At 34.8% G+C, this 24,159-nt stretch overlaps 1 long non-coding RNA gene across 1 annotated transcript in view; it reads left to right on the top strand.

Moving 5' to 3' along the window:
- The first annotated feature begins 773 nt into the window (after positions 1-773).
- The window catches only part of LOC141553600 (uncharacterized), a 62,499-nt gene continuing 39,113 nt past the window's right edge, over positions 774-24,159 (top strand). The window contains exon 1 of the long non-coding RNA XR_012485545.1: positions 774-863. This is a non-coding gene — a long non-coding RNA (uncharacterized LOC141553600). The remainder of the gene's footprint in view (positions 864-24,159) is intronic.

The raw sequence follows: 24,159 nt of genomic DNA, 5'->3' as shown, positions 1-24,159 counted from the left end.
TTTAATTGAAGAATTGGCATTTAAAATGATTTTTTTCCCAAAAGATGAGGATTTCATGAAGAAGGAAAAAGACAAATGCAAAGAACAGTGTAGTCAAAGCCACAAGGCTAAGAAAGCTTGAAGTATACATTAGAGAAGATCAGCCTCCTCCAACTGGCATTAGATTATATTCTAAGAGAGAAGGGGGATGGTAAGGTATGGGTGCAGGTAAGAAGGGGTATAGTGGAGTCAGATTATATAAACCTGGGTCTTATGATTAAGCCATTCAAAATAAATTAAGGTTTCTGTTTGTGTGTTTGTTGTTGTTACTACTGCTGTTGTTTGTAGCAGAGGGCCAAAATCAGAACTGTGCCTTAGGAAGCTTATTCTCATGAGCAAAATGACCGCAGGAAAATTTACCTGGAAGTGTTCAAGAATATGACTGAGTGAAGAGCTAGCTGAAAAAAATCTCCTAACAGGAGGATTAAGCTGGGCCTTATTGCACCCTACAAAGTTGTAACTTTTTCCATTCCATGAAGGAGGAAGCATCAGTGAGACATTAGCTCCTTACAGCTACTGTACTCTCTTATGCAGGAAATAGCATTTAATTAACCCACCTTCCCTTCCGTTTGTTTGTGGTCCTCATTAAACAACCTCCTGGCAAGAGGAAGAGCTTTCTGGGAAGGGCAGGGAGAGGTTCAACATTTCCCAGAAAATCCTGGCACTCATTAAGCCTGCTAATAGAAGCTGATGAGTTAATTGGCCTCCCTAACAAGTGCCTTGCTCTTTCTCCAAGAGGCAGAATTCTGGGGAGAGTAAACACTGGCAGAAGCTTTATGGAAATAGCCCATCATTTTGTTCCTGCATTTATGGGTCAGCAAAAGGTATGTAATTTACTGTGCTTGTGGTGGGGTACATTTAGTGGCCCAGGGTAGGGAGTTCAAGATGATGGGGAGGGGGAAATGCTTTGAAAATACATGAAAGACACAATTTGCTCTTCACATGATAAGTGCACCATAACCGTGAAGGTTAATCCACCCTGTTATTTAAACATCATGCCTCCCCTTTCTACCCTTGTCAAGGTCTCCATCTTGCCAGGAAGCAGACATCTGTAGGAAGGGTTAGCATGGGTCTAGTAAAGTTCATTGCACACGCAATCCTGACCTAAAACTTGTGTAACTGTTTCATAAGGAAATGTATCTCATTACAAACTTGTGAGGCATTCAGCTTAGAACCTGACTAGTCATCATTCCATTCTTTAGTCTCCAAAGTGACTTGAGTAATGAATCGTTTTTGGAGTTGTGCTGAGTACTCTCTGCTTCAGGTAAATTTCTATGTCGAGATAAGGTGGTGTAATGGAGGACTATGACCTGGGAAAGGAACTTCAGTCCTGTCTTTGACTTTTTTCTTTCATTCAGTCATAGTTGATCATCTTGAACCTATTTGAGGTTTTCTTGGCAAAGACATTGTTATGGTTTGCTGTTTCCTTCTTCAGCTCATTTTACAGATGAGGGAACTGAGGCAATCATGATTTGTCCAAGGTTATACAGTTAGTAAATATCTGAGACCAAATTTGAACTTAGGAAGATGAGTCTTCCTCATTCCCATTATAGTGCTCTATCCTTTATGCTATGTACCAGTCCTCTGCCTTTGAACAGTGGAATCTTTTTTTTCCTCTCTCTAATAGTTTCTCCCTGTATGAGAAATTTGAAGCTGATGTTTTCTCACTTCCTTTATAGACTGAGTATCCTTTGTTTCAACATTGAAAGGTGTCTTCCATCTCTAATATTTTGCTTCCCACATTTGATAATGACATTGAGTTACTAAATTTCAGTAAGAAGTCATATATTTTTCTGCATGTACTGCTATGATTTGGATTCTAGCCAACCATTGGAAGGAAAGTTACAACTGCCACATAAAATTTTTCTAACCTAAAAACTGTTTTCACATGAACTCCAAAGGGAGAGAGATCACCAACTTCTTATTAGAATGTTTTCTCAAGTATACCTGGTGATATATATATATATATATATATATATATATATATATATATATATATATATATATATATATATATATATATATATATATGCAGGTATACACACACATTTATGTGTTTTATTTAATTGTGATACTGATAATGGCAACAACAAAATATAAGGCCTCTTTTGGGACTGTGGCAAAGAATTGAATACTAAGGGGGTATCTATCAAATGGAGAGTAGCTGAACAAATTATGAAATATCAATAGAGTAGAATACTATTATGCTATAAGGAAAATGAAGGGGAGAGTTTTAGAGAAATCTGATAAGACATGAACTGATGCAAGAAAAGTCAGCACAACGAGAACAATTTACACAATAATAACAATGTAAAAATGAACAGTTTTGAAAGACAAGAATTTTGAACAACACAGTGATTGATGATTATGATTACAGATGACTGACAATGAAGCATGCTTTCTACCTACTAACAGAGGATTTTGTGTTAAATACGAAGAATGAGAAGCACATTTTCAGATATGGCCAATAAGCTTGGCTTCATTATGACTATTTGTAAAAGTTTTCTTGCCCCCCCCCAACCTCTCAGGAGATGGAAGTGGGAAGGAGAGTTTATAAATACTTAAGAATTGGAGAAAATAGAGGAGTCCAAAAAGAATAGGCTACATTTGTCCCAGAAACTTATAAGGGAATGATGCAAATTAACCCATATTACAGGGATGTGTGATCTACCGTCTTAAATAATTTTGAAAGTATTTCCATTTTCTGAGGCAAGAATTCTGTGTTGGTATATTCTATTCACCATAACAGTTCTATAAGAGATTAATTTTACCATGGGCTATGCATTTTTGAGTTCTAGCCATCACAGGTCTCTCAGGACTAAGTCAGTCTCTTAAAAGCCACTTAGGAATGAAAGAAGGAGAGAGGCGAACAATTGCTTTCAAACAGTTTAATATTCTTTTCCCTTTGACAGAAATATCTGGCTATTTCTTTAATTAAAGGCTAAGTATTATATGCTCCCCTACCATCCCAAATCCAGTTATATTAATATATTGTCCATTCACAGTGAGAAGGGATAATGCCATGTCTTCTTTTCTCAATTCTTTGCAAATACAAGTTGTTTTGAGGACTTATTCTATTCATTTAAGTTTTAGGGCACTTGTGCTTCCTTATGATCATTAGAGAAATCTGGTTTTATATAATGATGACCTACAGTTTTGATTCAATCCTATGGTATAATAATAAGAAGAGCCATGACTTAACTTGATAGAGCCCTCTAAGTTCGTCAGGACTTTTTTCAGATATTTTTCTCTGAATCTCTATTACACTCTAAGCCTTCAGCCTGCTATACTCTTCCCAATAGTCCCAGGCTGAGTCTGTTAGAACTTTCTCTGATATTTTTTTCTCTCAGAATCTCCATTATGCTCTAAGCCTTCAGCTCACTATCCCCTTCCCAATTACTTTGGCCTTCTCTCCTCAATGTTCTCTTCCTCTGTAGGACAGATGTTCTAATGAATCTTAAGGACTCCTGGGCCTTGCCATCTATCCTGTCTCTGAAATCCTGAGGAATTTATAAATCTTCTCATTTGTCCTGCTATTGACCTCTCCTATGTGTCCTACCTCCCCAATTAAAATGAGAGGTCCTTGAGAATAGACTTATCTTCCTTTTGATTTGTAATAGCTTAGCACACTGCAACCACTTAATTTCATTATTCATTCATTAATCAATAATATAAACACATATATTACATGTACTATAATAATAATAATAATATAAACATTTATCATATAATAATATGGTCTGGAAGTGACTTAAAATTAAGTATGTCCTACAAAAAGGAGCTAACTATATACCAAAGAAGCCTATTCCATTATCAGATTATTCTCACTGATAACATGCTATCACTTTCCTACAAGTTTTTCATTAGGACATTCTCATTTATATTTAGCTGAAATCTGCTTCTTTGTAATATCCATACATTGCTCCTAATTCTACCTTCTGGTGCCTCTTCTGTGTGACAGCCCATTAAGTAGCTGAAGACTGCAATCATCCTCTAAGGGAATGAAGAATCAAAACATTTATAGTTACTGGATAAAATAATATTTACAATAGTTAGACCTACAAGGGATTTGAAGGATCATCTTTTCCAAACTCATCACATAGTAGATGATGAAATGAAGATATAGACAGATTAAGAAACACTTTAGTTTCACATAATGGTGGGAATTAAACCGAGGTTCTCTGCAGCATAAGAACTGTCCTTTTCTTAGCACATTATTATTTTTTTTTATTTACGCACATTACTTCTTTATTATGATCCCCATTTTACAGACGATGAAACTGTGACTCAGACAGCTTCAGTGATCTTGATCAGGATCTCATAAATGATATAAGAAAAAAAATGATTGGTGCACAGGTCTTCAAGATGCCTAATTCTTGCCACTTCACCACACTGACTAGAAATGTAACTTCTATCCAGCCCTGTAACCTCTTCAGCTCATAACGGCTTTCACATAACACACTTTGGCTAGAAACGAGGGAAAAAAAAACTGGTAGAAAAGTGATTTTGTGTGTTATCAACAAGATAATAGGCTCAAGAGAGAGTCCATTAGGAAGAAGGCTGGAAGGCAAGTGGATTTTCTTTGTGAGCTATCCCTCACTGACTACAATGTAGTCATTGCCTCTACGCCCCCCAGCTTAGAGTGGACCCAGATGGAAGAGCCAATTCAGATTAAATGAGAACAAGATCCTACCTCAGACTGTGTCATTTTCCAGTTTTGGAAGGGGGTAAATATATATCTATATCTATATACACACGCAGCACACACACACACACACACACACACATATTACACTTACCTCAGTACAATTTCATTTAGAAGGTCTAAATGCAATGAAACATTTTTTTAGTAGCACTGACAGGGGACAGAACTAGCACCCAATTTGTGATCTGTGTACCAATAGACTTTTATAGTGAGGAATTACTGTATTCTAAGGAAGAATTGGACCCATGGTATATTCTTATATAACAAAAAAGAATATGACATCATACTGAAAGCATCAGGGTGAAAGTGTCTTAGATTTGTATAGTCAGATGACCTGAGTTCAAATCCCAACTCTGTTATTTATTATTTGTGTGTTCTCAGACAAGTCATTTTTTTTTTCTTTCTTCTGATCTCAGTGCCCTCATCTACAACATGATAAAACTGGATTAGGTAATCTTGAAGATTTATTTTATCTCTATTATGACTAAGACTGCTTTTACAAATGGCTAGTCCTCTTGACTTTTGACCTTCTAAGCAGTCTTGTGAGGGTTACTGCTCTTTCCAATGTATTAACATTACTTATCCTAAAATCTGTAAATTAGGGACAGTGAAATTTGCAAAGAAAAAGCTAAGCCACACAATGAGTAAAAATGTTGGGGAAAGGGGAATAAATAAATAAATAAGAATGAAAACATCCTAAGGCAGCTAAATGGTGCAGTGGATAGAGCACCAACCCTGGAGTCAGGTAGACCTGAGTTCAAATTCTATCATAGATATGTACTAGCTGTGGAACACTACCTGAGTCTGTTAACCTCTTTCAACTTTAGTTTTCTCACATATAAAATATGGAAATATTAGGACCTATTTATAGGGTTGTGCTGAGGATCAAAGAAAATAATATAAGAATATTGATTTATGAGTCTTAAAGTACTACATAAATGCTAAGATGATGAAGTACCCTATAGAAGAATTGTAAAGATCAAGAAAAAATGACTATGGAAGAGTTTTGTAAAATTTCATTATTTTTGTTATTGACTTTGAATATCTTTCATGGATGACCAGGAAATAGACAAAAAGCTATCCCGAGGGCATTTTTCTGAAATCCACAGGCCCCAAAAAGTTAATGAATAGATTTCAGGGGATTTGTGAACTTGAATGGGGAAAACAATTGCATCTTTATTTTCACTAACCTCTAACTGAAATTTATCATTTCTTTCAGTCAATAGTTAAGCAACAATCATTCTTCTGAGAATGAGCTCGCAGTATTTGCCAGATTATTGAAAGGATCTGACACACCAAAAAGTTAATAATCTGTCCAAGTAGAAGTAGAGCTTATCTTTTCCTCTACAAAGCCATAGGGAAGGCGCTTCTAGTAACTTTCTTCTGTTGGTTATGTCCATTTTATCCTGTATATAACTTGTTTTGTTATTTGTTTACATTTTTATCAGGTTGTCTCCCCCATTAGATTGTGTAGTACTTAATAGTAGGGATCTCCAAAGTTAAATATAGTACTTAGCACATAGTAGGTGCTTAATAAATGTTTATTTAGGGTTACCCATCAAATATCATTTTTTTCTGAGATATGGGTAAAGAGCTTCCAAATATATGCTATAGGAGGTGTCAGCTGGGACCAGTAGAATACTACGTCATTTCAACCACAGAAGAAATAAAATACCCTTTATTTATGCCTCATTTTTATATGCCACATAATTTTTATTGTAATGTTCCATCTCTACCACATCAATATCCTTTTTTTGCCAGCCATTTAAGAAAAAAAATAAAATATTTCCTGTCTTTTTCTTTAAAACTGTATGAAAGGTTTGCCCAGGAAACAAATGGAAAATGGCTGTTGTGGGAGGTAGGGCACTTTAGGAGGATCTAGTGTAGGAGGGACAACACTGCCAGAAAGATATTTACAACTTCTGAGGGTAGAAAGAGATCCATGTGGAGTGGGATTCACCAAATGCTAAATAGCTTACTTAGCTTTGGTGGTTTCATCCCCATTGCTAATTAATCAATTCTAAATTATCCTTCAATTTATATGTCTGCATCCATAAAGTACATTCATTGGTTTGCGACATGAGAAAAGACCCAGTATTTAGCAGACCATTTGTCACAAAGACCTTGCTAACAGGTTAGAATGGACTTTAGCCTAGAGAGGTATGCTATTTTCTGGACTAGGTGTCAATATTAGGTACTAATAGGGAAGATGAGGAACAAAGAATATATATTTATGAAGCACCTATTATGTGCCAGGCACGTTACAAATGTTATCTCATGTGATCATCACAAAAACCCTTCAAAATAGGTTCTTATTAATTCTGTTTTACAGTCAAGGAAAATGAAGCAAGGGGAGGATAATTGATTTGACCAGTGTCATATAGCTAGTAAATATCTGAGGCTGGATTTAAACTCAGTTTGATCTGACTTCAGGGCTAGCACTGTAGCTAAGTGACAGTATTGGATGGGGAAGGAGTTATAATACTCTCATTCCAAATCACCAAAATCTCTTCTTTTTAAGAGGCAAGAAAATATATGGTTTGTTCTTGCTAACCCATTTTCAGAGAAGAAGCCATGTCACAGTAGAGCAATCTGACTTCAGACCAGGGATCTTCTTTTAAGATTTTGTCCTATTTGACCTCCTTTCTCCACTACATGATATCAGTAAACCTGGTTTTCCATCATATGATAGAAACAAAACAGTACTATGCTGCAAAAATACTTAAACTAAGAGAGCTATAGAAATGTGATTTGTTTTTTATTATCAGTAGTATTATCTCTGACTGTCCCACTGTATTTTTCAATAAGTTTTTGAGATTCATCTTCATTGATTCCTGATTAATCTGTGTGAGTTTATGATCCTTTCTATCATTATACAATTATGTCTTTGATTTCCAGAGAATTGGTTTCCTTTCTGTCAACACTTAAGTCATATAGTGCAATGACAGTGAATTAAGTGACAAAGCTTTTGGGTTTGAATTCTTTCTCTGCTCCTTATTGTCTGTGCAAGTCATTAAATATATCTGAGCTTTAGTTCTGCTATTTATAAAATGGGGCCATTGAGTACATGATCTCAAAACATTATTTTTCTTTCTCCCTTTATAGTCTCGTGGGAATAAATGGTTATACATAGTCCAGAAAAGGATATTCTCATATTGGCTATTCAAAAATGAATTTATAATTCAAAGTTTTGAATCCATTAACTCTCTATCATTGAGTCTAATTGACTACCAGTGGGTCCTTGACCAAACCCCATTTGGTCATTGGTTGGATCCTGATTGACTCAGATTGAATGTAAATAGCAGTCATTTCTGCTTTGGCCAGAAACCCTGAGGGTTTCCCCCCCCCCCCCAGAGATTCATATATTTATGTAGGTTTTGGGGGAACTGGATGAAAAAAATGAGATTCTTTGCCTTAATTGCCACCTAGTCTTAGTCACAGAATGGGTATGGCCACAGTCAAACTGAGAGCTGCTCTTTAAACCCTGAGAATTTAGCTTAAAAAGGCCGATGTCTCCCATCTCATCCAGGCCATCTCTAATCATCTTGATCTATATCTTGTCGGTGGATCCAGATGGCTCTGAAAGGGAAAGTGAGGCAGGTGACCATGCACAGCCTTCCCTCATTTAAAAATCCAATTCACTTTCATGTTATGGCATCACTTTCCTGATCTCATGGTTCTCTTTGAGAACAAAGGACAAAACAACAATGAAACATGCTTCAATGTCATCTGAAATGGTGGACAATTATATGAAAAAGCACTTTTTTACATGCAAATTATTTTCCCTCCATCTTTGCTTCCTCCTTTAATTTTTTAATTTATTTAAAATTTTTTGAATTTCAAATTCTCTTGCTCTTTACTCCACCATTCCCTACTCATTGAGGTTAGAAATAGATAAATTATACATGTGAAGTTATGCAAAACATATTTCTATATTATCCATGTTGTCAAAAATATCAAGAAAAATAAACTTTAGCAATGCATGTTTCAATCTGTTCACAGAGTCCATCAGCTCTCTCCCTGAAGTAAATAAGTTTTTATTGCAACAGTCTCCTCCATTTAATCCATGGTCCAGTCATTCTGGATTATTTGCCATTCCTTATATATGATATTTTATTTCCTAACTCTGTCTTTTTGTTAGCTATTACTCATATGTGGAATACTTCCTTTCCCATATATGACTCTTAGAATCTATGACTACTTAAAATTCAGTTCAAGAATCATTTCCTGAAGGAAGCTTTCTTTGGTCTCACCACCCACCATGCTTCCAATTGTTAGTGCCTTTTCTAATACTACATTCCATCAACTCTCTGTATTTTTATTCCATCATACCCTATATTTATCTTGCATATACTAAATAATGTGTATGTTATTTCCTTCATTAGAAAGTAAATGTCCTAAGGATAGAGAGTTTTTTTAATATGCCCAGCACTTTGCATCATGACTAGCAAGGGTTATGAAATTATTAGGTCTTTATTGATTGCTTGACTTTTCTGGAATTCAATATTTTTTCCTCTATTAAAAGAGAAAGAAGACTAGATAATATCTTATATTGGATTTTTTTTTCCAAATATAACATTGTTTGATTCTGATATTTTCTTCTTGGAATAAGAAAGGATAAGACAATTTTTTTTCTCTCTGTATTCATTTGGCGCAACATGGCATATTAAAAGCTTTCTTTCTTCTCAAAGAGGTAACAAGGACACCATAGGCTCTGAGCATCACATTTATTCTCTTCTCTCAAGGCTTTATCTGACACTACTGCCAATAAAATGCTGCCAAATGGGAGATAGAAGCTTCCAGAATGAGTGCCATCAAGCATCAGTTTCCTCTTCTCTAGCAATTTAAGATTACACCTCATTTGCTCAAAAATGAGCTTATAAGACAAATACATCAGCAACTACAACTGTAGTAGGGCTCATTGAGACAGCTGCTGGAAGTGGCAATCTGAAGGTTTCCTATCCAGAAGGAGCTTATATCTCACCTGCTTTATTTTCTTGTGGAAGGGTTCAAAGTGTGCATTTATTGGTGGTCAAAGACTTTTCATATCCAATCAGATGATCATATGGTTATTATATAAAATAGGCTTTACTGATGCTCTGGGATAGAGCTTTGAGAGGATGAGATAATCACTTTTTTTTCATAAAGCTAAACTGTTCCTTTTTTTTTCCATTTGGAAATTTTCTGTGAGCTTAGAACACTGAAGATTCAGGGAAGAATGATATCTTAGATTATATCTTAGATCATAAAGTGTTGGGACCCAGAGTTATGCCTAGACCCAGAGGGTAGAAATAAAACCAATTAGACTCACTCTTAGGATTGAGTTGAATTTTTCCACAATGGAATGGACAGTACTGGAAAAGTACTGAATTCCCAATCACTGGAGGATTTCACCTAGTAGATAAATGAGAAGAAAATATCAGAGACTGAGTTCATTTTCAAAGATTAGCTCATTTCCTAACTTAGTCTATTAATATGAAGACCAAAGAAACTTAGAAGACTCCAAAACAGAAAGCTAAAACAAGTATCTCCTCTATAATTTCTCTCCATTCGATTATATTTTTTTGTCAATCATAAATCATTTTGAATATGATCTCATGCAAATGGAAAGAAATTTCCATCCATAAGTCACTAATGTCTAAACAATCAAAATAGAAAAATAAATTTTTTAGAAACTAATCAAGGATGTAGTAAGATAATGGTATAAATATAAATATGTATAGATATATGATATATATGTATATATATGTATATATACATATACATATATATGTACATACATATATATACATATATATGTATATATACATATATATATATATGTATATATATGTATATAAACATATTTAACATGTATTGAACTACCTGCCATCTAGGGTAGGGGAAAGGAGGGGATAATTTGGACAAAAGGCTTTACAAGGGTCAATGCTGAAAAATTACCTATGCATATGTTTTGTAAATAAAAAACTTTAATAATAAATAAATACATAAATGCAAGAAAATAATCAAGGACTTAATGATTTGGTTCTTTAACACATGAATGTATGAAAAAAACATATTAAATTATGATAAACCAAGTGCTATATTGTGCAGTTGAGATACAAACATAAGCAAACAAGGTTTACATGCCCAAGGAACGTGATAACTTTATAGTGAAGCTAAAAGGGGATAGAGTATGCCCTGGTTTGGACTTACCTGGGAAGTGATGTAGAGGCCTGTTTCTAGGCAAGATACGGAAAGATTTGTATATTTAAGTACTTTTGCTACCTACTAAACTCTGGAATTTAAGAAATAAAATATAGTCTATCACAACTGACATAATTAGAGTAAATATGTTTTACTTCCTTTACTTTATAAGAAGCAAACTGAGGTCAAAAAAGGGAATTAATTGACTTTATTCAAGGTCCTACAGCTGGTTATATAATGAAGTCAGTTCCTCAGTAAGTTATCTGCATCTCAAACTGAGATCCCGAAGCACCATTAAAGGTAACCTGGACATAATATTTTCTCACTCTGAGATGAGTCTTCTTTCTCCATGCCCCACCCCTTACTGACAGCAGACACTGAGGTATTTTCATTACTATGGCATTGTTTTAGGAATCCAATTTCATCTCAGGACATCTATTTTCATTAAAAAGTGGAAAGCTATTTGATGAGAGCCTGAGAAATATGAAAGTATTTCATCCATTCTTTTCATTTTTGTTTTGTTTTGTTTTGTTTAGGGCTTTTTTTTTTTTTTTCCTGAGCAGAGGGTAATTTGTATTTTGGCTGAAATAAAAGTAGCTTAACAGATGAAATCTGTACCTAAAATCCATGGACAGAATTGAGGAGTTAATGAAATTTCTGCGCCTGAAACACATTATGAGGAGGCAGTTGAGATCGGAAAAAGATTAAGCTACTAAATAGCTGGCAAGGCCAGAAAAAGAAGTCCTAAGTCAGAATTCATCAAGCACTGCTCCATAGAAGGAGACAAATAGTTCAGGACATTGGATGGGGTTATCAATCCAGTTCTGCTTCCCTATAGCCATGTTTGACCTAAATTTTATTTAGAAGACAAAATTCAAATTTGTACTTAGTTATTTAGACTCCTTGCAAGTCTGTTCCAACTTTGATGGTGCAGTAGAAACAATCCTAGAGTTGAAATGAAGGCAAATGAGTTAGAGTACTGGTATGACACTAGTCATATGGCTTTAGGAAATCCCTTTCCTATCTAGGAGCTTCAAATTTCTCTTCCATAAGTATCAAAATATTTACACTACATTTCTCTTGGAGTTGGGAGGTTAAAATAGGGTAATAAGTGTACTTTATTGTAAGCATGTTTATATATAAAAGGAGATAGACAAAAAAATAAGTTCTTTGACATCACTGGTACTTATTATAATTATTAAAGTGAATGTATCTTAAAAACATATTGAAGTGAAAGCAAAGTAGAGGTTATGGAGCTTAAGAGAGATGACTTTAATCTTACTTCCTTATTCCTTCATAAATTATAATGATAATCAACTACATATAAATATTATCATTTCTCATTGTTCTCTTGAACAGTCCTGCTTTTGCAAAACTTCTCTACTTACTTTCCACTAAACACCTTTCACTTTCCCACCACTTATCACAACTTTGCTCAAGATTCCTTTTAACTGACACACCCTTCTATTTCTTTTCATATTTTTCATCCTTACTGGGCCAAGTTATGGACTGCCTCAGGCCTTAAAGCCTTGCATATACATGAGCTAGAAGTAGGGCTAAGGGATGGAGTAGGGGAGGAGGGGAATATTGGGGGAGGCAGGCAAGTTCCTCCTCCTTCACTTCTAACAAAAGTCAAGCAAAATCAATAGGACTGCTCTCAATTTTTGATTTAACTCGTTTGTGTAGTAAAACACTCTGGATGCAGATTAACTTTCTCAGTTCAATACTGGCTAATTGATTCACCTACCTTGAAACAGGAGCTGGGAGGCTTTTGATAAATAGATTGAAAACCTTTCTTTATTTCATAATCGCTTCTGTAAGCAATAATACAACTGGGAAAGACAATCCCCTAACTTCTACCATTGGGATAAAGGGAGTTGTATCCTAACTACAATATTCTGGGCCATATAGACTTTCAGATCTGTGAAAACTCAGGGGCATGTACATTTTTAAGTCAGAAACCTCCAAGTCCATTCAGAGAGAAAGATGAAATCATAATGGGTTTCCAGTTAGAGCAAGAAAAAGAAAAGAAACGAAAAAAAAACACAAAACTTCAGTCTGACAGAATTGGAGCTCAATAATCATATAAGCTAGAAAAACAAAGTGGTCAGAGAAGAAAAAAAATCTTCCTCACAGGGGGCATGTGGTGCAGATAGCCCTGGATTTGGGGGGTAGAAGGAGCTTTTGATCACTGAACAAAGAAGTAGCTCAAATAGCAAAGGCTTCTGGGAAATACTCCTTCACCCTTTGCCCTAGGCCCATACTGCTGCTTCTAAACTTATCTCCTTAAAAAAAGCAGATATTCAGTTTTCTTCCCAGACTCACTATGTTTCTTATTTGATCACCAAAAGACTCCCACCCCCAATATCATAAAAGGAATACCATTGAATTTGCTAATAGTTTCTTCTTTAGCTGCCTGGAATCCCAGGTAACTCAAGGTCTTTCTCTTTTCTTCAAGTTCCCAGAGGCTTCTGCCTGCATTCTCATCACATGCATATCCCATGGCAACATTCTAAAGTAAGGTTTCCCCAGAAGTAAAGCTTTCACGTGGCATAAGTGAAAGTTCAACTGGCTATCTCCTTGGCATCAGACTGCCCTGCTCTCTTCCACTGATGCCCAAAATTCCTCCATTGTTAAATTGCTGAGTTGGAAGTATTAGAACAAATACTATGAGGGGAGAGTTAGAGAGGAAAAAACAAGCACACTGAGTAATATTAGAAAGAGTTCAGTTTTAGGAGTCAAAAAAGCCAAGTTTCACATCCTGGTTCCAGGATGAGTGTGTCCTTTGGCAAGTAGTTATTCAATTCTAAAAATTGGTATCTCTATTTAACAAATGAGGAAAATATTGAACGTTCTCCATATCTTACAGGCTTATGGAGAGTGTCATATGAGAAAATCTGTATAAAATGTGCTAGCCATGCCAGTTAACACTGCAATTACAGAAGAAGAGATTTTAGAATAGGCTGATATCATAGAATATAAAATGTTAGAGAAAAGAGGAATATGAAGCGTTGGAATATCAAATTTCATGATTAGAAGGAAAAGTACAGATCATCTAGGTCAAATCCTTCATTTTACAAATGAACAAACTAAGGTCCAGAGAGAAAATATAATCTGATTAAAGTTGCACAGTTAGCGAAAATTGAGATTTAACTCAGCACTCCTGATTTGTAGTCCAGAGACATTTCCCCTAAACATAATAACAGAGTAATCGATTGCTAATAGTGTATGGACAGATATGAAATTACTGATAACTGTGAAAAGATAGATGGCATCCATCTTGGAGAGAAGGTGTGGAAGCTGTAATTGAGTGAATTCTGGTAACTGTATCTGACATAATGAGTAATCTAGTTCTGTTAGTACTGAAATAAAACAGAGTGACAGGAGCTTCTATTTAATTCTAGGAGAACCTCAGGGGCAATTTTATCATAGGATCACAAAGACAGGAGAGACCTAGGAGACTATGTAGTCAACCTCTAAAATGCATCCAGATAGATAGTCATCCAGCCATAAATCTAATTCTTAGAAAGTTTTCCCCTATATCAAGACAAAATAATCCTACTTACAAACCCTATACAGTGTTTCCAGTTATGTTTTCTAGAACTAAACTTAACAAATCCTTTGTCAATGTGAAAATCTTTCAAATATATTAAAAGCTCTCCCAGACTTTCTAAGTCTTCCTTGTTCTAGGAAAAACATCCCCAGTTCCTTTAATAGATAGAAGATTATTTCAAGTTCCTTAGCCATTTTGGCCAACTGCTATTAAATACTCTCCAGATTGATAATGTAATCTTTAACAATGTAGTACCTGTCACAAAACATTATACTCCAGATACTCAACTCTCATCCTTCATTTATTTTATTTTCTTAATGTTTTTGATGCTTTTTGGAGACAACTTGTTCTTTTGGAATCAGAAAACTGGATTCAAATACTATCTCTGATGCTTCAAGCCCATGGTTCCTTATACACATGGCTTAATATATTTATTATTAATAGCTTTAGTTTCCTCAACCAAAACAAAACAAAACAAAGTAAGGCACTGGAATAGATGATCTCTAAGATTTCTTCCATCTCTGTGTCTAAGGAATATATTTTATAGAATTAATCCCAGTCAATATGAATTCTGGTGACTTTTTGTACTGATTTTAAAAATCACTATAGTCATTATTTGTCTTGTTTGGCTTTGTATTACTTCATAAGAGATCTCAAATTTTTTTCTGAATTTCTCTTGTCATCTTCCTTCTTTCCTTCCTTCCTTGCTTGCTTCCTTGTTTCTTTCATTCCTTCCTTCCTTTCTCCTTTTCTTCTTTCCGCCTTCTCTCCATCTCATATTCCCCCTTTTCTCTGTGCTTATTTGGCTATATATAAGATTTTTACTTCTGCCTTGTCTTTCTTGTAGTATATATAGGAAGAATTCTTAGATAATGAGATAAATAATTCATTAACTTTTCTCACATAATTCCAAATTGTTTTTCCATGATGGTTAGACCAATTTAGAGCTGCACTAATAATATATCTAACAATGAACTTTTCTTTCCAAAGTACCCTTTCCTCTTAACACATGACTATTTCCATCTTCATTTTACAAATCAAGAAACTCTGGTTCAGGTAAGCTGGGGTAATGTTACTTGTCTAAGACTCTAGATTTGATTCAAGACCATTTGACTATAAATATATATATATATTCCTCAGAACCATAATGAAGAGGTTCTTGAAAGTTAGAATAAGGAGTTGGGAACTGATCTTGTAGGTAAGGAGAAGTCAGTGAAAATTCTTTAAAATATGTTTCTAATGAAAATATTCTTTTAGTAGACCAATCCGTCAGTGCTGAACAGGATGAATTAAATATAGAAAAGACTAGAAGTGAAAAATGAGACAGGAAACTATTACAATAGTCTACACCTCAATTGGTAAAGAGAATGGGAGATATTGGGAGAGAATGCCAATTCCATGTTAATTTAACTGAAAGTAATAGGGAAATACCAAAAAAAGGGAATCTGGTAAATGGCATGGTGAATAGTATGATAACATGAACTTGGAAAGGCTGTAACAAGGCTTTCTGGAGAAAAAAATTGTAAGGCTATTTGCTTTTTTACAACTTTGCCCTCTTTCAGAATCATCTCCTGATAGAGATTGGTTGAACATGACACCTGGCTGCTTTATATTAGAAATTTGATTGGAAAGACAAAAGAGAGAGCTAATTGTCTTCAGTATATTTTCATTTAATTCAGTGCACTTTTAATTAGGGCTCTGAGGGACTAGGAACCAATTACTTCCAGGGAAGGCCACCATTGATGATAGATGACAGGTGGAGCAGGTACCACTTCAGCTTGTTTTTGGAAGCAATTGGAAGTCACTTAGGTAGCAGCATTGTAGGATTTCTAGGCATACTGAAAAACTACTTTTGATCCCATCATGAAAACAGTTTTATCTCCATCTGAAGTCACAAGATTTCTGATGAAAATGACCCAGCAAAATTTACATCAGATGAAGTGTATAATAAAATCATTTCTGTTAGATGATGAATGTTTTGGAACATTTCACCCCTACTTATAAATTATTTTTTTCTTATTTCCAATTCAAACATTTCTGTACTAAACCTTTTGAATTACTTGCAAGGGGATTTAGAATTAAAAAAAAAACTCAAAATATAGAATTTTAGAACAAAGAATGTTATCATTGAAGACATTAAGTAATTACATTGTCCACTCTCACATTTAACAGGTAAGGAAATTCAAAGACCCACAAAGAAATTAGTTTCTTAAAATGCCAAGCATAATGAGTGTTAAAGCCTAGACCTCAAGTATTCTAACTGATAGGATAAATTTATTTTACATCTGATAAATAGCAGCCAAAATATTATGGTGATTTTTCTATAACCCAGAAGACTGCTGGTTGCAGCCTTAGGGTAGAAAATATTAGGGAAATCTAGTGAGTTTTGCAACCTGGAGTTATAAGTGAGCCAAAATAAGAGAGAGGATCCAGCTGCTAAAATCTAAAGCAATTTTTGATCTTTAATCTAAGTTCCTACTTCACCAACAGATGAATTTAACAACTGGATTCTAGATTCTTAAACTTACCAAATTTATGCTCTTAGGATAGGATGTAGAACCTAGAAACAATCTGAGAAAAAAAATTCTGTTTCCAAGCTCTTGATTTCAGATAAAGAACCTGATGCCCCCCAAAATTAAGCAATTTGCCAAGTTTTTATAGGAAGTGGAAGAATTGATATTTGAATTCAGAGAAATTGAAAGTCAGAGTAGTGGTAATGATGATTACTATAACATAGTGCCTCAGTAATGTCCCTTAGCTCATACATAAATATATTTGTTGGCTACTCTAACATAGTTCACATTCAAACACTGTTCTTGGATACAAGATACACACACATAGATACAAATAAAGATGCATACATATACATATCATAAATACACATTTATTTATTTTCAACTCTAAAGGCTAAGATCAGGATTTAAATACCAACAATAGTTTAGAATTTTGATTGTGATGCTTAAATCAACTTCCCGAAAAAGAACATTAAGTAAATTCCCACCAAGGTGTGATGGGTTTGGGCCAACTGAGCTCTAGAGAAATAAATCCAGGTGTGAAATCTCTCTTGTAAATGGAAAAAACACCTGAGCCTCCTTGTGCAGCAAGTATTTAGAGCTCATATTATTATACATTTGTGTGTGTATGTGTGTGTGTGTGTGTGTGTGTGTGTGTGTGTGTTAAATTTCCTAATATTGTGTACAGTCTTTATGTTTCTTTGGAAGAAAGATGCTGTTTACAGACAGAAGAGAATACACTTCAGAAAGATTTATTCTGAATTGGGGACTGCTGGATTCATAATTACTTTTTGGGCATTGAAATTGGTTGCTCTTATAAAAGAGATGAGATTATACCATTGATTATTTCTATATATCAGTAGAAGGGAGATGTTGGCAAGTTGAGAGGGAAAAAAATGAATTCTCATGTATATGTGTGTAAAGGGAAAGGATGGGGGGGGGTAAATTCTGACTCAAATGTCTCATCTAAGCTCATTAATTCATACCTCTAGTTAATTAAATAAAGAATTAGAATGTGCAGTTTTGCTGAGGTTCATTACTAAGGAGTTTTTAGAAGCTTCAAGTCCAAGTTGCATTGAATATGTTTTCTATATTATAGAGGCGTGTGAGCAGGTGGCTGGTTTGTGTGATTTTTAGCTACTACAATGAAAGGAAATTGTAGGGAATATCACCAAGATCTGTTTCCCTGAAAGGCTATGGCAATTTCTTCTTGGGAAAGTAATTCACCAGATCAGTGCATAATCACACCATGTATCAAAGCAGTCATAAGCTAAGACTCAAGAACTAGAGGCTAGGCCTTGGATCTGATATAGGACCATTAATTTAGAGCTTCGAAGAGATCTTAAGGATAATTAAGTCCAAGTCTTTCATTTACTGCTGAAGAAACTGATTCTCAGAGAGATTAATTAACTTGCCAAGTTCACAGAGATGACAGTTAGGGTGACTGAAGCCAACATCAGTGTTTTGAGAAAGAGAGACAGACAGACAGAGAGACAGAGGGGGGGAGAGGGAGAGAGGGACAAAGGAAGGGAGAGAGGGAAAGAGGGAAGGAGGGAGGGAGAGAGGGAAGGATGGAGGGAGGGAAGGAGGGAGGAAAGGAGAGAGGAAGAGAGGGAAGGGGGATAAGAAAGGGAGACAGAGAGTGTGCTTAATGATTAGGGATAACTAATGCTTTTATCCTGATTGCCCTGATCAAGCCTTTCTTGAGATTCCTTGGGTAGAATGAAGACAGGAGGCAATTACTTATGGTTTTGCAAAACAAACAAAGAAAAAACATATCCCCCTTTATTTTCTTCTCATCTCCCTAGGTAGAATGACTATCCTTGTGATGCTCTCTCAATCCAAATTATACATCTCTTTAAAAGTCCAATTTTAAGGTATATCTTTTCCTCTATGACTAACATAATAAGGAGGAACATAGTTTAATCCAAGGATTATAGTTCTAGTTTTGTGATTTATTTATTGTGTACCTTTGGTACCTTTGGTGAAGCCATTTCTTAGCGATCTTTAGATTCCTAATTTATAAAATGATGATTGGACAAGGTTATTGCTGAGTTCCATTCCCTTTCAAACATTCCAAGTTCTATGAAAGTAATCAGTGTATATACTGAATCAAACTTGTACCTTACTATCGTTAAAAAAAGCTCATGTCTTTAAGAACTAAGTATTAAACAAGTATATATATATATATATATATATATATATATATATATATATATATATATATATATATATATATACATATATGTAACATGTGTATTATATAATCTAATTGTTAAATCATAATAGTTTATAAAAGCATAATAACATAATAAACAGTAATGTTTTCTTTATTCTCTTTTTCATCAATAATTCTCTGAAGAGCAAATGAGGCAGGGTGAAGTAAAGATGTTGGAAGTATTGCATAAGCAAACAACATTGATCTTTGAGTCAGAAGAACAAATATACCCTTTGCCATTTCTTATCTATGATCTGATTGTGTTCCTTCTCTAAATCTTGAGTTTATTTTTCTGTAAAATTGGATTGGATTTGATAACTTTATGGAGGGACCCATGAAATCCACATTCTGAAACTTATGATCCTATGACTGATAGTAATGGTCTGTTTCAGCTGGATCCAGTGAGCCTAGACCTTATTTTTCCATTGACTTAAAGTCAATCTACTCTGTCAATGATTTTAAGCCTCTAAGCATTCTTCTACCATAATGGCTCCAGAAATAGGTATTATTCTAGATATCAAACAAGACATTGCTTTTTTAGTGAAATTTAATTAAATTGTCCAGTTTTATTTCTTCCCTGATCACTGATTTCATAGTTAGCAAGAAAATTCAGATTGTAAAAAGAGGTCTATTGTATAGCTAGATCATAGACATTTCTGATCCTAAGTGGGCTTCTAATGACTTAGGGGATATTCATGAGCTGAATCACCTCTTAGGCTCTCGTATTTTTCTGGAAAATATAGAGGTCATATTGAATGATCTTTAAGACCCCTTTCTGCTTGAGCATACTGTAACCCCTATGAGAGCTCTCCATCCATATTAAACTTACTTCTCAAAACCCTAGGGCAAGCTAAAAAATACAATAAATAAATAAATAAGAAAGAAATCCTATTCTGAGTCTGGTAATCACAACAATGCATGCATTATTTCTACTAGTAGTTCTCTTTGATCAAAGGCTCTCCCAAGCTAAATTCTAATAAAGACATATATAGTTATTAGAAGCTTCTGATGGCAGGGATAGAGGGAGAGTAGGGTGGGGTTAGGGTGAGCAAATATAGTTTGGTAATTTTAGAAGTTGACTAAAACTGAGATAGGGGGTCTGGGCATGTACAGTGCCCTCTACCCTACTCCAAAGAATTGTTCTTTGTTTGATGGGGAGTGTTTCATATTTATTTTATGTCCTCAGCATGCTGCATTCTGTTGAGAACTTTAAAAGACAATCCTTTCCATCTAGATATCTTCTAAGACATCAGTAGACTTGCCTTTTAAAATGAACTGAACAATTTGCGATCATACTAAAATAATTGCCAAACAGAAATACTTTTGCCAGCATTTAAGATTTTATTTTCAATTTTGTAGTAATATTTTTCTTTCTTCACTCCCTGTTGACAGAACCAACTTAATTACTTTCAAGCTATTTGTTCAAAGTTGCATGCCTGCTCCAGCGCCTTAAAAAAAAAACACCAAAAATTAAAATAAAATGGCAGAGGCCATTGATTAGTAAAAGGTATTATTCACTTTCATTTCATTTACTCATGATCTTAGTAGTATATGAAAATGTTGTCCAGTATCCATGGATACTATAGCTTGGCAATGGAAGCCATGTCTATAATGAGAACATGTCTCTAAATAATTAATGTAAAAAGAGATAAAAGAAAAGATAACAGAAAGTAGTGGTAGTTAGGGAAAAGTAAGTTCTTGGTAAAGGCAGGGTTGGAAGAAGGATGACAATTACAACCAGGAACTGGTAAGTATAGCAGTGACCCTTCTAAGGCTATCTCACTGCTAAACAGCAACAAGAGTTGTTCTCCCAGCTGAGTCAGTGGGATAACTGAATGGGAGCCCCTGGGGAACTATGTGCATAAGGATTTAATCAGGGCACTTGCAGTCACAGCACATGAGCAGGCTCTGCACAGCTGGGATGCCTGCTCCCATGCTGAGATCCAGCACAATAATCATTATGTATCAATGCTGCTTTGCTCCTCTGTAGAATCCTTTATCCAGCATCACCCAGCTAGGACAGGGTGGCTAAGTGAGCTAGAACATAGATTAGGGGACTCAGGAGAAAGGCTTTATAATGATGACTTTGCCAACTCCCAGGAGGGAAGTGGGTGAACAAGTTCAAGACGATGAAGAAGAGATAGTCCTAGAATCTTAGGTCTTCAATGGACCTTTAAGACATATGTGGATTCCAAATTTAAACAAACAAACCGAAAGAGTACTTATACTCAAACCCTAAAAGGAGTCTGTAATCTAATTAATTTAGTTGTTCCTCCCAACAATGTAGATCACAACAGAATCACATCCATCCATTCTGCATAACTCTATTTCAGATCTTCAGATAAACATATAGGTATATTGAGTTCTAGATACAGGGAATTGGCCAGGGAAACTTATTAATAAAAGGAAGAGTTAGGAATCAAATATCATTCTGCACACTCAGTCCCCTGTTAACAGGTGGAAGAATCCATTGCTAAAGGTATAATCTATGTTGCAAAAAATGATCTGAATTATGAAAAGATTTAGTTAGTGAAGATCATATGAAGTAACTCAAGTGGATTATTTGAAGGTTGCTTTAAAAATGTATTATGGAGTTTGGCTTTCTATGAAGACATTATTATTATTTTTTTCCCCTGAGGCTGGGGTTAAGTGACTTGCCCAGGGTCACACAGCTAAGAAGTGTTAAGTGTCTGAGACCAGATTTGAACTCGGGTCCTCCTGAATTCAAGGCTGGTGCTCTATCTACTGCGCCACCTAGCTGCCCCCATCTATGCAGATATTATTAACAAGATTATTATCTACTACTTACCTGCCTTTTCCATGGATTTATTTGTATTCTTAATCTCCATTTTAGAAAAAAAAATCTGTTATACAGAATGGCCCAAGGATGCAATATTACAATTCATCAAATGTACTATTACCATATATGGATTCTAAAATTTTAAAACGGCATGTAATCAAGTCAAATGTTCTAATATTTCTATGCTTTAAAAGAATTGATTGTTCCATCCCAACTCACACATGCCAATCCTTCCTATTTGTGTCTTGTTTTTCTGTTTTCCTGAGAGAGTCCACCCAACATTCTAGAAGCCTTTCTCACATTCTCATGACACTGTACTTTTTCCAATAAAAATTTATAATTGTTTATCTGGCCTCTTCACACAACAAGCTCATTTTCTCTTCCTAGCATACATTCTTGTGATGACATATTTCCTTTTAGTTTTTCAAAATTCCTAGTTGAGTAGATATTGTGGCTTGTTTAGGTTGACATGCACTTCTCTGTTGCTTTGTTGGTGATTTTTATTTTTATTTAATTTCTTTGAGACTTTGGCTCCATGACTTACTGCAATACAGCAACACTTTTGAATGCAAAATAAGTTAAAATTCCTTGAACATTACTGAATCTGACTTTGTTGATTCAAAAAACACATTGACAATTCCAGGATTGATACTATTAATTCACTGAGGTTAAAGAGTGATATTTTCTTTACTTTTGTTCTCCTTTTAATGTCTATTGTGTAGTCTTAAAAATAGTAGGAATTTCATCAATGCTTATTGAATGAAGATATCATTATCTTGGCAAAATGCTACTTAATTTAATGGTCTGCATGATCGAATGACAGCTCAAACCTATTTTATTATAATGCTTTGCACTTATACATGGAAAACTGCCAGTCATCATTTCATATTTATATAATTATTACATTAGGGTCAAAATATTCTAGGAAAAAAATAAGAACTTATATATATATATATTTTTTATCTCCTCCTGCCACCATCACATATGACTCTATTCCCAGCACCATTATCTTCTTGTCTTTTCTTATTCAAGCAGGTTTGGAACCACTTAGCTAAGTGTTCAGGTTATCTCTGATTTGCAGCTATAAAGAGATAGGTACACAACAGGAAAGAAGCAGCTACCCATTGCCCCAAATGAATTCACACTATTAGTTGCTAATCCTAAAACAATAAAAGTGCCTTCTGAATCATCAAATATGGATTGTTCAGGTTCATGAAAATTTAAATTTGATTATATTATATCTTAGATGTGTTGCTATATTTCAATAAGTTATAGAATAGAGTCTCTAAGAAATGAAAAAAAAAAAAAAAAAAAAAGTATGATATAGAAACCAACAGAGAAACTAAGCAATCTGGGATAATTTATGAGGCACTTTGAATAAAAGAGAGTAAAGATAGATATCTCAATGTAAGGGGAAAGAAAAAAAGCCTACTTAATAATTAGTTATCTAAATGTAAAATGTGTCACTTTGACAGGAAGTAAATTTAATTATTGGAAGTTTCCTAGTGTGGGATACATAACTATACCTCAAGAATATTATAGTATAACTCCCAAGTTGGCCTAAAAAACTCTGACTTTTTGATTCCTATTAAAACATATTCATCACATAGAGTAAGCCAAAGTTAAATGCATACTAGTAAACGTCAGTAATGCATCCCTCTTCTTGATGATTACTAAAGCTTATTATGATATAATATACCTTGGCATAAATACTAAGGATTATAGGAAAGCATAGAGAAAATTTCAGTGTAGTTTCAATGATGAGCTTGAACGTTGAGGTGAGGAGGGGAACATCCCAGTTATAAAAGTTTCTCACTTCCTGTGAATTCTCTACCAGTGTCCACTAATAGCAATTGCATATCGTGTAGATCACAGGAGCCTAAAAAGAAAAAGGACAACACTTAATAATGAGGAATTGTCTCTCTTCTCTCTCTCAGTAAGCTCTGGGCCATTGGCCAGCTCTTTAGAAAAGAATAAACCTTTTGAAGTGAGGATAAAGGTATGTATCTAAGTGGTTTCTGGATGCAGAACACTGAAATTGCCCCCATGATCTCACAAATACTAGCATTGTAAGATCCAACAAATTAAGTAATAGAAAACAATACAAAGAGAAGCAATGTAAATGTAAAAAGAATGCAGTAGACT

The sequence above is a fragment of the Sminthopsis crassicaudata genome, chromosome 2 (assembly GCF_048593235.1).
Source record: "Sminthopsis crassicaudata isolate SCR6 chromosome 2, ASM4859323v1, whole genome shotgun sequence".
NCBI classification, from domain to species: domain Eukaryota; kingdom Metazoa; phylum Chordata; class Mammalia; order Dasyuromorphia; family Dasyuridae; genus Sminthopsis; species Sminthopsis crassicaudata.
Note: the sequence above shows the minus strand (reverse complement) of the source record. Positions and strands in the feature narration are given on the sequence as shown.